Consider the following 15,702-nt stretch of genomic DNA (forward strand, 5'->3'; position numbering starts at 1 on the left):
AACGAACAACCGGTGTCCAGACATTGTTGTGCCAAAGCCCATTCATTGTCTGAACTCTGTTATCAAATTATTGATCACATTCCAGAATTACCGAGAGGAGGTGATAGGGTCCTGGCGTTACATAGATTAGAGGCTAAATGGATTATTAGGTTGAACACGTTGCAACCTTCAGGATTAAACGAGAAAATTAATTGGAATTACTTACAATATAGATAGTTCAAGTCAGGTTGTTATATTACCTAGTTTTTGATTAGGCATGGTTATTTTGGTCACCTCGGCAGCATTCGTGTGGTACCTTTCGTATCCACACGGACGCTACTTTGAGTTTACAGGTCTTTTTTATATGTATCATGATATACGGTCTTCCACTGTTGCATGCTAGCTTTTATATTCATTACTGTCATTTTTTATGACGATGGGAAGCAGTGTGTAACGGAGTTTGGTATACGGGCTGTGGGTTGTATTGTTTGCAACTCATCCGGTGTACCAGCATGGCACATTCGTTTTAAATGTAGTGTGTTTTGTATTTCCACTTGCTTGGTATTTCACCCATTGCTTTATGTGTTTATAGATGTATAGCCTCCCCTGCCAGGCAGAACGGCCGGGGACAGCGTCAGCAACTCCGTGCATCGGGTTGCCGTGGTTACCGCCGCCTCCCGGTGATGTCATCATTCAGGCGCCTCACCCTGACCAGAAGTTCCACGCTGCTCCTGGATCGAGGATGCCGACATGGGGACGCTATATAGGTAAGATTTATGTTTTATGTATGTTTGTTCATTTGTCTGTTGTAAGCACCAGCACTACCTGAGGAAGGGTCCTGTGTGGCCCGAAATGCTGCATCGTTTAACATGCTTGTGCTTTGATGTTATATTTTGCACACTGCATTACTGGTACTTGTGGATGTTTGTACCCCGGACCGGGATTGATGCAGGTTGTTGATTAAGCTGGGACATTAAAATTCATTGAAACTTAGTCCTGGAGTGCCGTGTCCGTTTTGAACATTTGCTTGTTCTGACTCCACTATGTATATATATATATATATATATATATATATATATATATATATGTACATTTATTCAAAAATACAAGACAAGTCCGGCACTCTGCCCCATTGCTCTCTGTAATGTACAGATGGTACAGACAACTCCAATACACAATGCAAATGTATTGTTACGTTGGCATCTATTTGGTGGTATACAGTATGTGTCATTTTTCCAGAGTGGCAGATATCACTAAACCGGGCTCCATGATTTCTGTTGCCAATCCTGTGCTGCCGTAAGAGTGACTGCCAGTATTGTTTTGCAGTAATGCACTGGATTTATTGGTAGCTTTTGTTCCACAAGGGCAGTGTCATTGATGTGCCATTAAGTGAAATGAGTGCCCAAAATATCTGTACTGTGAAGCCCTATACCCTAAAATGCAGGATACAACTGACAGTAATACAGTCATAAAGAAAATGTTCCATAAAAGTTCAAAATAAATATATGATTTCTGTGTTCTGTTTCTGATTTTCATTTCAGAAATAACAGTGGCTGGACTTATACTAGTGCATATTTTGCTATAAACACCACAAATGACTTAAATGTAAGCACAGCACTCATGGACCTCATATCAACAAGAGGGATAGCCGGATTCTCCATTGTGCCAAGTACACTTGAGGTCCAAGGTGAGAAATTTAGTGACAAACAGATTGTAAGCTCTAACAGTATAGAATGCTAGTTATCAGGTAAATGTGTGTTAATAACCACTGTATAAGCACTTTCTGTTTAGTCTGACGGACATTTTGGGGTAAATTTATGAAGCTTTTCGGCAAGTTTGACCTCAAAATGTTTGGCTAAGTAAAGTAACGCTTTCAATTTAAACATCGAACCCGCTTAGCAGAGATGAATTGCAAAAGCTGCTGCTTTGTAAATATGCCCCCCTAGGTAAATAGTTAAATATGCCAGTGCATAACTAACCATTTGCTTCCTACCCAGAACTATTCAAATGTAATATACTTTTATACACTGTAATTACTGCATATGCCTATTGAAATTGAAAATGCAAAGAACTATTTTAAAAAATCACTAGTTTAAGTCAAGTGCTGTACACCTATTGATCATAGGTTGAAAAAATGTAATTAAAAGCAGGAGTTTGCGAACTCGGGGGCCTAATTCACTAAGGATTGCAAATGCAAAGCTGTTCAGACCAGCTCACATACTTTCAGACACATCATCCCTTCTGACAAATGTCACAGTGGCTGTATTGCCAGTCTGGGCCTGATACCTGGAGTGTCGTAATTTGTTACATCATTGCATGTGTTACTGTGCATTGGCAAATACTTGCTTTTTTACACTAGATATTAAGGCAAGGCTGGAGAGTAAGACGGAGCAAGTCACAAAATAAATTTGTTTGTTTGTCTTTACAGTTAATCAATTGATATCAATCATGTTAACACTAAAAATACATGTTTTGTTCCTAAAGAATTTGCTAACAACTTTCTACAAATCTCTTTTACTGTTTTTGCTTTAAATCACAATGGGCCAAATACAGGGATGCATTCAAAATGTCAGCGGTCGAGATCCCGGCATTCATTATGCAGACGCCGGAATCTCGACATCCAACATTTTACCAGCAGTCTGAATCTTGACACTCCCCTCTCCGTAATTCCTACTCAGTTGGTGGGTCCACGCCACCAACCGAGTGGGAATAGAACCTGTGATGAGCGAAGCTCAAATACAAATGTCTACTTTAGAAGATAAAGTTTAACCATCAACTACCGTATATACTCGAGTATAAGTTGACCCGAATATAAGCCGAGGCACCTTATTTTACCACAAAAACCTGGGAAAACGTATTGACTCGAGTATAAGCTTAGGGCGGGAAATGCAGCAGCTACTGGTAAATTTCAAAAATAAAAATATATACCAACGAGACAAAAATGAGATACCAGTGCCAAATATGCCACACCCCCAGTGCCAATATGCCCCTCCAGTGCCAAATATGCTCCCTCAGTGCCACATATGCCCCTAGTGCCAGATATTCCCCCACAGTGCCAGGTACACACATGCCCCCAGTGCTAAATATGCCCCCCCAGTGCCAGGTACACATATACCCCCAGTGCCAGGTACACATATACCCCCCAGTGCCAATATGCTCCCCCAGTGCCACATATGCCCCCTCAGTGCCACATATGCCCCCCCAAGTGACAAATATGCTCCCCCAGTGCCAGGTACAACTTACCCTCCCCGCTCATCCGCTGTTTTGTGAAGGAGGGACACAGAGCGCACCTCTCCTGCGTCTCCAGCGGTGGGTCTGTTAAATGAAGTGCCGGTTCATGAGCCATTAAGTAGACCCGCCGCTGCCGCCGGAGATGCAGGAGGGACACAGGAGAGGCGCGCGCTGTGCCCTCCATGTCCCTCCTTCCCAGGCACTGACTCGTGTATAAGCTGAGGGGGCTTTTTCAGCATAAAAAAAGTGCTGAAAAAGTCGGCTTATACTCGAGTATATATGGTATATAAGCCAAGTATATATTTTAGGCCACGGTTTACGAGCAAATTAGTGTACAGCCGATAGGTATAGTACAGTTGGTGTAATGGTTAGCATTACTGCCTCACAACACCGAGGTTCAGTTCCCCCAGTTCTGATACAGAAGATAGACATTAAAAAGATAGACTTTCATTAGGTCGACAGTAAAAGGTCAACAGTTAAAATGTCGACAGTCAAAGTGTCAACAGGTTCAAAGTGTCGACAGTCAAATGATCAACAGGGTCAAAAGGTCGACACACAAAAAGTCAAATTTTGGGTGTTTTTAAATATTTTTTACCCAATTTGTTGAAATGCGTCCTGTCGCAGGCACGCTTTGCTCACCACGCTTCGAGTGCGATGGCTCACTCCGCTACACTTTGCTCACCACAAGGTTACTAATAGTGATAGTTTGTGACATGGATAGTCAGTTTGAAGAAATGCGTCCCCATGAGGGCTCGTCACGCTTCGGGCTCGGTGGCTCACTTCACTCGGCACAATGTTACTAAAGGTATTAGTTTGTGACATGGATAGTAAATGTAGCAAAAGTTGTAAAAATGTTGACCCTGTCAACCTTTTGACCCTGTCGACCTAATGCATGTCAACCGTTAGTGGTCGACCTATTGACTGTAGACCTTTTTATTGTAGATCTATAGACCGGATACCAGTTCCCCCTATGGCCCTAACTGTGTTGAGTTTGTAAATTCTCCTTGTGCTTGTGTGGGCTTCCTCCTGGTACTCCAGTTTCCTCCCACACTTCAAAAATATACTGGCAAGTTAACTGACTCCTGACAACAAATTAACCCTATTATTATTATTATTACTACCAGTTATTTATATAGCGCACACATATTCAGCAGCGCTTCACAGAGAATATTTGGCCATTCATGTCATCCCTGCCCCAGTGGAGCTTACAACCACATGTAACACATTCACGCTAGGGTCAATTTTGTTGGAATCCAATTAACCTACCAGTATATTTTTTGGATTGTGGGAGAAAACCAAAGTACCCACGCAAGTACGGGAAGAATATACTAACTCCACACAGTTAGGGCCATGGCGGAATCCGAACCCATGACCTCAGTATTGCTAACCTTTACACCAACCCTAGGCTAGTGTATAAGCCAGTGACATGTGGTGGGGTGAGGTATGTGAGGCAGAGCCTTTGCTGTCATACTCCAGTATACACCAGAGTTTTGACTTGATAAAGTATATGAAAAATAGAAATAATCTATTAGAAATATCTTCTTTGTATTATTCTAATCATTTCTATACTCAAAACTCTGAAGTAAAATGTCTATGGTCGCACCTGCCTATCTTTTCCACACAGATCTAATCAAAACTTACCAAATTTCAAGCAGTATATACTGCTGCACTTGTGTATAATGCCCACATGAACCCATTGGCTCATATATTGTGTGGAAATCTGGCTCTGGTAATAGCCAGTGCCTCTTGAGCCATTTACCTCACAACACATCTCTGGTATAGGTGTGTGTATATGTACATAGGCCGACTATGGTTCTTATCCGCTGTCATATTCTATGTTTCTGTGTTACATAAGTACCCACGGCCAATCCAGTGAGCAGTACATAGCAGTGTATTTGGAGGTATCCCATAATCATCCAAAAAAAACTCGAATATAGGTGAAACAAATGTTAAAAAATTAATATACACAAGGAAATGTCACATGTTTTGTTAGTTTTATTTGGGGTCCAACCCCAAACACCTCACACAGCATGATGAACTGGCAGAAATTCATATACTGTACTATAAATTCACTGCAATGCAAATGTACATAAACAGTGTGAATTGTAATACCATGGAATAGCGAAGCAATATTGGAATTTGAAGATGACATGCCGCATTCTGAAGTTGACACTTACTGCACGCAATGCCAAAGTTTGCGTAGAGTGATTCTTTGCTAATGCACATGTTCAAATTATTCTGAAAGCACATGCAATACCATGAGTGTTATGCACAAATGCACTATTGTGTACATATCCGATGGCAACAAATAGGCAAGGCAAAGTGTTGGACATTCCTGGGCAGTGTCTGTGTGGTGGCTTGAAGGGAGCGCAATAAAAATCTGTCATATGGCGTGAAATGAAAGTATTGTGGGCATGTCACTGTAAGCGCCCTGCGTTTTCATGCGCATAGCCACTTTTTAACAGAGGCCATGTTTCAGCAGAGACACTGCGCCATAAGGAGGTGAAAGTATCAATGATGGATGCAATGGTGCCTCAATGGTGGACTGTCTGGAACCCCTGCTGGGGCTGTTATTATTATTATTATTATTATTATTATTATTATTATTATTATTATTATCCTTTATTTATATGGCGCCACAAGGGTTCCGCAGCGCCCAATTACAGAGTACATAAATAATCAAACAGGAAAACAGCAACTTACAGTTGATGACAGTATAGGACAAGTACAGGGTAAATAAACATAGTTACATCAGCAGATGACACTGGAATAAGTATCAGGTGGCAGAAGACTGCTGGATGTGGTACAGTTGAAGATTATTAAAGTAAGACAAAGGATAAGCACATGAGGGAAGAGGGCCCTGCTCGTGAGAGCTTACAATCTAAAGGGGAGGGTTAGACAGATAGGGGTGACACAGATAGGGTACATAGAGAATGTGGAAAAGAGGGTTAGGATGAGATTTGGCTGGGTTTGGTGAAGAAGTGGGTCTTGAGAGCCCGTTTGAAGTTTTGTAGAGAGGTGGAGAGTCTGATGGGGAGAGGTAGGGAATTCCAGAGAAATGGAGCAGCACGTGAAAAATCTTGGAGGTAGGAGTGGGAGGAAGTAATCCATAGGCAGGAGAGTTGTCGTGCATTAGCAGACCGAAGAGGATGGGTGGGAGTGTAAAGGGAGATAAGATCAGAGATGTAGATGGGAGAGGAGTGGGTGAGGGCTTTCTAAGCAAGTGTGAGAAGCTTGAAATGGATTCTGAAAGGGAAGGGGAGACAGTGAAGGTCTAGTAGGAGAGCAGAGGTAGACGTAGTGCGTTTGGTGAGGAAAATGAACCGGGCAGCAGCATTGAGGATAGATTGGAGTGGAGAGAGGTGTTTGTCAGGAATGCCAGTCAGGCGGAGATTACAATAGTCCAGTCTGGAGATGACCAGTGAGTGGATAAGAGTCTTAGTAGCATCCTGGGTCAGAAAGGGTCTGATCCTGGAAATATTTTTTAGATGAAAATGGCAGGTTTGTGAGAGGTGCTGAATGTGTGGTTTGAAGGAGAGGGAGGAGTCTAGGATTACTCCAAGACAGCGCACTTGGGGGCTAGAGGAGATAGTAGTGCCATCAATAGATAATGAGATTGTGGGAGGTGAGGTTATGCGGGAGGGAGGGAAGATAATCAGCTCAGTCTTAGACATGTTAAGTTTAAGAAAGCACTGGGACATCCAGGAAGAGGTAGCAGAGAGACAGTTGGAGATACGAGTGAGGAGAGCAGGGGAGAGGTCTGGAGAGATAGATTTGGGTGTCATCAGCATAGAGATGATATTGGAAACCAAAAGAACTAATGAGCTTACCTAGTGAGGATGTATACAGAGAGAAGAGAAAAGGACCAAGGACAGAACCTTGGGGTACACCTACAGTTAGTGGAAGAGAGGGGGAGGTGGAGTCATGAGAGGAGACAGAGAATGAACGGTCAGAGAGGTAGGAAGACAGCCAAGAGAGGGCAGTGTCACGCAGACCAATGAAGTGAAGGATTTGCAGTAGGAGGGGATGGTCCACAGAGTCAAAAGCAGCAGAGTGATCCAGTAGAATAAGTAGAGAGTAGTGTCCCTTAGATTTAGCAGCATGGAGGTCATTGCATACTTTTGTAAGGGCAGTTTCAGCGGAGTGGAGAGGACAGAAGCCAGACTGGAATGGGTCAAGTAGTGAGTGTGAGGAAAGAAAGGAAATAAGGCGGTTGTAGAAAATACGCTCAAGGAGTTTGGAGGCAAAAGGAAGGAGAGAGATGGGTCGGTAGTTGGGGAGAGTGTTTGAATCAAGGGTAGGTTTTTTTAAGAACAGGAGAGATGAGTGCATGCTTGAAGGCAGAGCGGACAGTGCCTGATGAGAGGTAGAGACTAAGAAGGTGGGAAAGATGGAAACAAGCAGAAGGAGAGAGGTAGCGGAGGAGGCGGGAGGGGATAGGGTCAAGTGGGGAGGTGGGGAGGGGACAGGAATGAATGAGGGCCATGACTTCCTCTCCAGATGCATGGGAGAAAGATGTCAGAGTTGGTGGGAGGTATAAGGAGGGGTGGTAAGGATGGGAGAAAGCTGGTTACTGATGGTCTGGTGTGATGTGATGTCCTTACGTATGGAGTCAATTTTGGATGTGAAGTAAGTGGCAAAGTCAAGAGCAGAGAGTGAGGAAGGGAGACGAGGTGGAGGTGGGCAGAGGAGTGAGTTGAGAGTGGCAAAGAGGCGCCGGGGGTTGGAAGACTGGGAGGAAATGAGGTTCTTGGAGTATGACTGTTTAGCAAGAGAAAGGGCAGCACTGAAGGATGAGAGCATAAGTTTGAAATGGAGGAAGTCTGCCTTAGAGCGTGATTTCCTCCAGTGACGCTCAGCAGTACGAGAGCATTTTTGCAGATATCTGGTGCATTTGGTGTGCCAGGGTTGAGGTGTTAATTTGTGAGGGTGAATAGTGGTTGGTGGAGCAACAGAGTCAAGAGCAGAAGTGAGGGATGCATTGTATATGGAAGTGGCTTGTTCAGGGCATGAGAGAGAGAGAATAGGAGAGAGAAGTGAGTCAAACAGGGAGGAAAGGAATGTGGTGTCAATAGCCTCAATGTTACGCTTAGTGATGGTAGCCTTGGGAGGTAGAGACGGGGAAGTCGAGAGAGATAGGTTAAAGGAAAGCAGGTGGTGGTCAGAGAGGGGAAATGGGGAATTGGAAAAATCAGAAATATCACAGCGGTGATTGAAGACCAGATTCAGTGAGCTCCCATTCACATGGGAGGGTGAGGAGGTCCACTGGGAGAGACCAAGTGAAGAGGTGAGGTTAAGGAGTTTAGAGGCAGGGGATTGTGTGGGGATGTCAATAGGGATGTTGAAATCACCTAGGATAATGGAGGGAATGTCAGAAGAGAGGAAGTGAGGAAGCCAGGAAGTAAAGTTGTCGATGAATTTGGAAGCAGTGCCTGGGGCGCGGTAAATGGCAGCCACTCTAAGATGGACTGGATGGAAGAGGCATATAGTATGGACCTCAAATGTAGAGAATGTAAGGGATGGTTCTGGTGGTATGAGTTGGTAGGAGTAACTAGAAGGTAAAAGGACCCCAACACCACCCCCATGGCGACCCCCAGGTTGGGGTGTGTGTGTGAATGCAAGGCCCCCAGCAGAGAGAGCAGCAGGAGAGGTAGTGTCAGAGGGCGTAATCCAAGTTTCAGCAATGGCTAGTAGTTGTAGGGAGTTGGAAATGAAAAGGTCATGAGTGGGGACCAGATTGTTACAAACAGATCTGGCATTCCAGAGGGCACAGGATAGGGGGTATGAGTTTGTGGGAGAGATGTGAATGAGATTATCAGGGTTGCTGTAGTGATGAGGAGAGATTAACTTTGAGGGCAGGGATGATGAGAGAGTAGTGATGGTGCAGGTGCCTGAGCTAGGAGGGGAAACTGCAGGAGGTGGGCTGGGAGGGAGGTCAGTGTGATGTGGATGGGGTGTGGGGAGGTGACAGGGAAGGGAGGGATGGAGCAGGGCTGACTTGTGGTGTAGCAGGACCATGAGGTAGACATGAGTGAAAGTAGGGTAACAGGAAAGGAGGGGAAAGAATACAGAGAGATGGAGAGGAGACAGAGGAGGGGAGGAGTAGGTGTAGGAGACTAGGGGGGAAGGATGAAGGCACGTGATTAGGTAGACACTGAGTGATGTGGGGAGTATAAGAAAGCACTGGCATAGTGTTTAGTAGATAAATAGGTTGAGGGAAAGTGGAAGTAGGAGTGGAGGCTGTAAGGAATTCAGAGCTGAAGAATTGCAGAAATGCAGGTGAGAAAAGCAGTGTCGGCTCAATGGGTGTTGATTTAGTATGAAATGAATCAGAAGCGTAGATAAAGTGGGTGCAGAAATGTATTTGGACCGTAAGAAATGAAAAGAATTGGGAGGTTTAAGAAGCAATGGTAATTCTGTACGATTTTTTAAGTGTTTGAAGGTAAGATTGCATTGGTGCAGCTGTGCATTAAAAACAAAATTACAATAATACAGATACAAGCATTTGTTGGTGAAATGGATGGTTTATGAAATGTCCAAGTAAGTAAGGTAGTTCCGTGCTATTTAATCAGATGCAACAGTCAGGAGGTGAGTGATCTGAAGAGTAAGTGACTCACATTTGTTATCAGTTCCTCTGTTTTCTTTGTTTTGTTAGATTGGTGCGCTTCTGTATTCCTTCTTTTTCACTTTGATTGAACGCTGATGGAACGCTGCTATGTGTCAATTTTATCACGCTTTTATAAAAATGCACGCTTCGAAAATAAATGCACAGCCAAACAGCTTTGCACAGCCTACACCATTGAACTTAAGTAGAGGACTACTACAAGTGAAACCAATAATTGAAATCTGTAGCCACACCCCACCCCCTCAAATGCCAGGCAATAAATTACCTTCAAAAAACAACCAGGCATTTCACAAACATTAAACTGGTTCTATATCATTCAGAACTAAAAAAAAAAGTACTTCAGAATCACATACTATACAATAATGTTTCAATTTGAATTACCTAGCAGAGTTAGCTTTGCATATACAGATATAGTGCAGCAGAATATGTTGGTGATTGTAGTCAATTCTAGTTACCTGTAGGTGACAAGAAGAGAAGAAACGTCAATTCACAATCGATATCAGCTGAAGATAAATTAACGCTGATGGAACGCTGCTATGTGTAATTTTTATCACGCTTTGATACAAATGCATGCTTCGAAAATAAATGCACAGCCAAACGGCTTTGCACAGCCTACACCATTGAACTTAAGTAGAGGACTACTACAAGTGAAACCAATAATTGAAATCTGTAGCCACACCCCACCCCCTCAATTGCCAGGCAATAAATTACCTTAAAAAAACAACCAGGCATTTCACAAACATTAAACTGGTTCTATATCATTCAGAACTAAAAAAGTACTTCAGAATCACATACTATGCAATAATGTTTCAATTTGCATTACCTAGCAGAGTTAGCTTTGCATATACAGATATAGTGCAGCAGAATATGTTGGTGGTTGTAGTCAATTCTAGTTACCTGTAGGTGACAAGAAGAGAAGAAACGTCAATTTACAATCGATATCAGCTGAAGATAAATTAACGCTGATGGAACGCTGCTGTTATGTGTCAATTTTATCACGCTTTGATAAAAATGCACGCTTCGAAAATAAATGCACAGCCAAACGGCTTTGCACAGCCTACACCATTGAACTTAAGTAGAGAGCTACTACAAGTGAAACCAATAATTGAAATCTGTAGCCACACTCCACCCCCTCAAATGCCAGGCAATAAATTACCTTAAAAAACAACCAGGCATTCCACAAACATTAAACTGGTTCTATATCATTCAGAACTAAAACAAAGTACTTCAGAATCACATACTATGCAATAATGTTTCAATTTGCACTACCTGGCAGAGTTAGCTTTGCATATACAGATATAGTGCAGCAGAATATGTTGGTGGATGTAGTCAAATCTAGTTAACTGTAGGTGACAAGAAGAGAAGAAATGTCAATTCACAATCGATATTAGCTGAAGATAAATTAACGCTGATGGAACGCAGCTGCTATGTGTCAATTTTATCACGCTTTGATAAAAATGCACGCTTCAAAAATAAATGCACAGCCAAACGGCTTTGCACAGCCTACACCATTGAACTTAAGTAGAGAACTACTACAAGTGAAACCAATAATTGAAATCTGTAGCCACACCCCACCCCCTCAAATGCCAGGCAATAAATTACCTTCAAAAAACAACCAGGCATTCCACAAACATTAAACTGGTTCTATATCATTCAGAACTAAAAAAAATTACTTCAGAATCACATACTATGCAATAATGTTTCAATTTGCATTACCTAGCAGAGTTAGCTTTGCATATACAGATATAGTGCAGCAGAATATGTTGGTGGTTGTAGTCAATTCTAGTTACCTGTAGGTGACAAGAAGAGAAGAAACATCAATTCACAATCGATACCAGCTGAAGATAAATTAACGCTGATGGAACGCTGCTGTTATGTGTCAATTTTATCACACTTTGATAAAAATGCACACTTCGAAAATAAATGCACAGCCAAATGGCTTTGCACAGCCTACACAATTGAACTTAAGTAGAGGACTACTACAAGTGAAACCAATAACTAAAATCTGTAGCCACACCCACCCCCTCAAATGCCAGGGAATAAATTACCTTAAAAAAAACAACCAGGCATTCCACAAACATTAAACTGGTTCTATATCATTCAGAACTAAAAAAAAAGTACTTCAGAATCACATACTATGCAATAATGTTTCAATTTGTATTACCTAGCAGAGTTAGCTTTGCATATACAGATATAGTCCTGCAGAATATGTTGGTGGTTGTAGTCAAATCTAGTTAACTGTAGGTGACAAGAAGAGAAGAAATGTCAATTCACAATCGATATTAGCTGAAGATAAATTAACGCTGATGGAACGCAGCTGTTATGTGTCAATTTTATCACGCTTTGATAAAAATGCACGCTTCAAAAATTAATGCACAGCCAAACGGCTTTGCACAGCCTACACCATTGAACTTAAGTAGAGGACTACTACAAGTGAAACCAATAATTGAAATCTGTAGCCACACCCCACCCCCTCAAATGCCAGGCAATAAATTACCTTAAAAAAACAACCAGGCATTCCACAAACATTAAACTGGTTCTATATCATTCAGAACTAAAAAAAAGTACTTCAGAATCACATACTATGCAATAATGTTTCAATTTGCATTACCTAGTAGAGTTAGCTTTGCATATACAGATATAGTGCAGCAGAATATGTTGGTGGTTGTAGTCAATTCTAGTTACCTGTAGGTGACAAGAAGAGAAGAAATGTCAATTCACAATCGATATCAGCTGAAGATAAATTAACGCTGATGGAACGCTGCTGTTATGAGTCAATTTTAAAACGCTTTGATAAAAATGCACGCTTCAAAAATAAATGCACAGCCAAACGGCTTTGCACAGTCTACACCATTGAACTTAAGTAAAGAGCTACTACAAGTGAAACCAATAATTGAAATCTGTAGCCACACTCCACCCCCTCAAATGCCAGGCAATAAATTACCTTAAAAAACAACCAGGCATTCCACAAACATTAAACTGGTTCTATATCATTCAGAACTAAAAAAAAGTACTTCAGAATCACATACTATGCAATAATGTTTCAATTTGCATTACCTAGTAGAGTTAGCTTTGCATATACAGATATAGTGCAGCAGAATATGTTGGTGGTTGTAGTCAATTCTAGTTACCTGTAGGTGACAAGAAGAGAAGAAACGTCAATTCACAATCGATACCAGCTGAAGATAAATTAACGCTGATGGAACGCTGCTGTTATGTGTCAATTTTATCATGCTTTGATAAAAATGCACGCTTCGAAAATAAATGCACAGCCAAATGGCTTTGCACAGCCTACACCATTGAACTTAAGTAGAGGACTACTACAAGTGAAACCAATAATTGAAATCTGTAGCCACACCCCACCCCTCAAATGCCAGGCAATAAATTACCTTAAAAAAACAACCAGGCATTCCACAAACATTAAACTGGTTCTATATCATTCAGAACTAAAAAAAAGTACTTCAGAATCACATACTATGCAATAATGTTTCAATTTGCATTACCTAGTAGAGTTAGCTTTGCATATACAGATATAGTGCAGCAGAATATGTTGGTGGTTGTAGTCAATTCTAGTTACCTGTAGGTGACAAGAAGAGAAGAAATGTCAATTCACAATCGATATCAGCTGAAGATAAAATAACGCTGATGGAACGCAGCTGTTATGTGTCAATCACGCTTTGATAAAAATGCACGCTTCGAAAATAAATGCACAGCCAAACGGCTTTGCACAGCCTACACCATTGAACTTAAGTAGAGGACTACTACAAGTGAAACCAATAATTGAAATCTGTAGCCACACCCCACCCCCTCAAATGCCAGGCAATAAATTACCTTAAAAAAACAACCAGGCATTTCACAAACATTAAACTGGTTCTATATCATTCAGAACTAAAAAAAAAATGTACTTCAGAATCACATACTATGCAATAATGTTTCAATTTGATTTACCTAGCAGAGTTAAATTTGCATATACAGATATAGTGCAGCAGAATATGTTGGTGGTTGTAGTCAATTCTAGTTACCTAGCAGAGTTAGCTTTGCATATACAGATATAGTGCAGCAGAATATGTTGGTGGTTGTAGTCAATTCTAGTTTCCTGTAGGTGACAAGAAGAGAAGAAACGTCAATTCACAATCGATATCAGCTGAAAATAAATTAACGCTGATGGAACGCTGCTGTTATGTGTCAATTTTATCACGCTTTGATAAAAATGCATGCTTCGAAAACAAATGCACAGCCTACACCATTGAACTTAAGTGCAAAGGTGCAGAAAGTGAGTTTCTCAATGCCTGCACTTTCTGGAACATGCTAATGCTCAAGGGGATGGCTGAAACCAGCATTTGCATATTATCACACCAACAAATCTGGCATTTGGTACTGAAATGAACACAGCAGCAGTCATCTCTGCATCAGACCCAATATATCCTAAACATACCGCCTCTGTGAAATAAGACGTTGATCTACAGAATGATCCAAGTTTTCTGGTAAACGTCTAGAAATAGCAAATCGTCTTCACCTGTATCAGTCCCCTTTTACATAGAGCGGAGATTGATTACCTGTACACAGGTCTTATAAGTGTAATAGTATATGGTTACATAGAAGCTGGTGCAGGCATCGTAATATTGGAGACTGAACCCCTAGCAGTGATCTGTTGAGTATGTAAGAATACAGCTGATATAATAACCAACAGTAAAGCATTACACAAAGAAAAAGTCAGGTACAGATAAAAAATTTGGGGTAGGGGGCTAACAGAAGAGTGTGTCCACAAGCTGAGCTCAGGGAAGGCAGCACGGAATTATAAAGAGTAACAGACAAAATTAACACAGATGACAGACTAAAATTTATACAGAGTACACACACATGCTTTACAGAGAGTATCTAATTATTCATATAATTTCTTGTGCCAGGGGAACTTACAATCTATATTCCATACTACATCAGGACACCCTCGCTAGAGTTAATTTTCTGCCAGTAGCCAATTGAAGTACTAGCATGTTTTTTAAATGAATCTGAAGTACCCAGAGGAAACTTACGCAAACAGTGAAAACTTAAAAACTCCTTAAAGATAGGGCTCTAATTACAATCAGTAGAGAGATAAAGTACCAATCAATCAGATCATCAATGCCATTTTACAGGCTGTGGTCAGGATGCATTAATGACAAAAATTCTGAAAATGCAGATTTTGGAGGTTTAATTGCATTCCCCATATGCATCCATCTCCGGAAAATGAAATCTGGAACTTGGACCTGATAGACAATGCCATCTATCGATGGTGTTGCAGAACAGAAGTTAATGGTCTTCTCTCCATATTGTTCCTTGAGAGGTATCCAATCTGGCCCCTCCCAGTGTCCCCCATTTTGCCAATGGCCAGGCATGCGTATAAGGACTCCTGGGTCATAATTCTGGAAGTCCTTATGTCACCTTTGTGATTTTAGCCACAATTGTGCAAGCATACGACATTGCTAAATGCCCCTATGCTTGCAATCAGTCCTGGGATGCATGCAATGCTTGATGCATCCTATGCTGTGTTTGAATAGTGACTGGAGTAGATTGGTACTTTATCTCTCTCTGAGCCTTGAAGTCCATACTGTATTATAATGTGAGCACTTTAGCTTCAGGCTAATGAGTAACACATTGACAGTCTGTTTTAATGACCGTGAAGCAGCACAATGTCCCTTTGTGGGAAATGTTTTGGTATCTCCTGCAAACTTGTCTGACTTCTGACAATGCTATACTATAGTTCCTGCAATCGTCCATGTCATCCCCGTCTTAATATGTATGTACAGTGCATCCGGAAAGTATTCACAGTGCTTCACTTTTTCCACATTTTGTTATGTTACAGCCTTATTCCAAAATGGAATAAATAA

Source organism: Pseudophryne corroboree, chromosome 6 (genome assembly GCF_028390025.1).
Source record: "Pseudophryne corroboree isolate aPseCor3 chromosome 6, aPseCor3.hap2, whole genome shotgun sequence".
NCBI lineage: Eukaryota > Metazoa > Chordata > Amphibia > Anura > Myobatrachidae > Pseudophryne > Pseudophryne corroboree.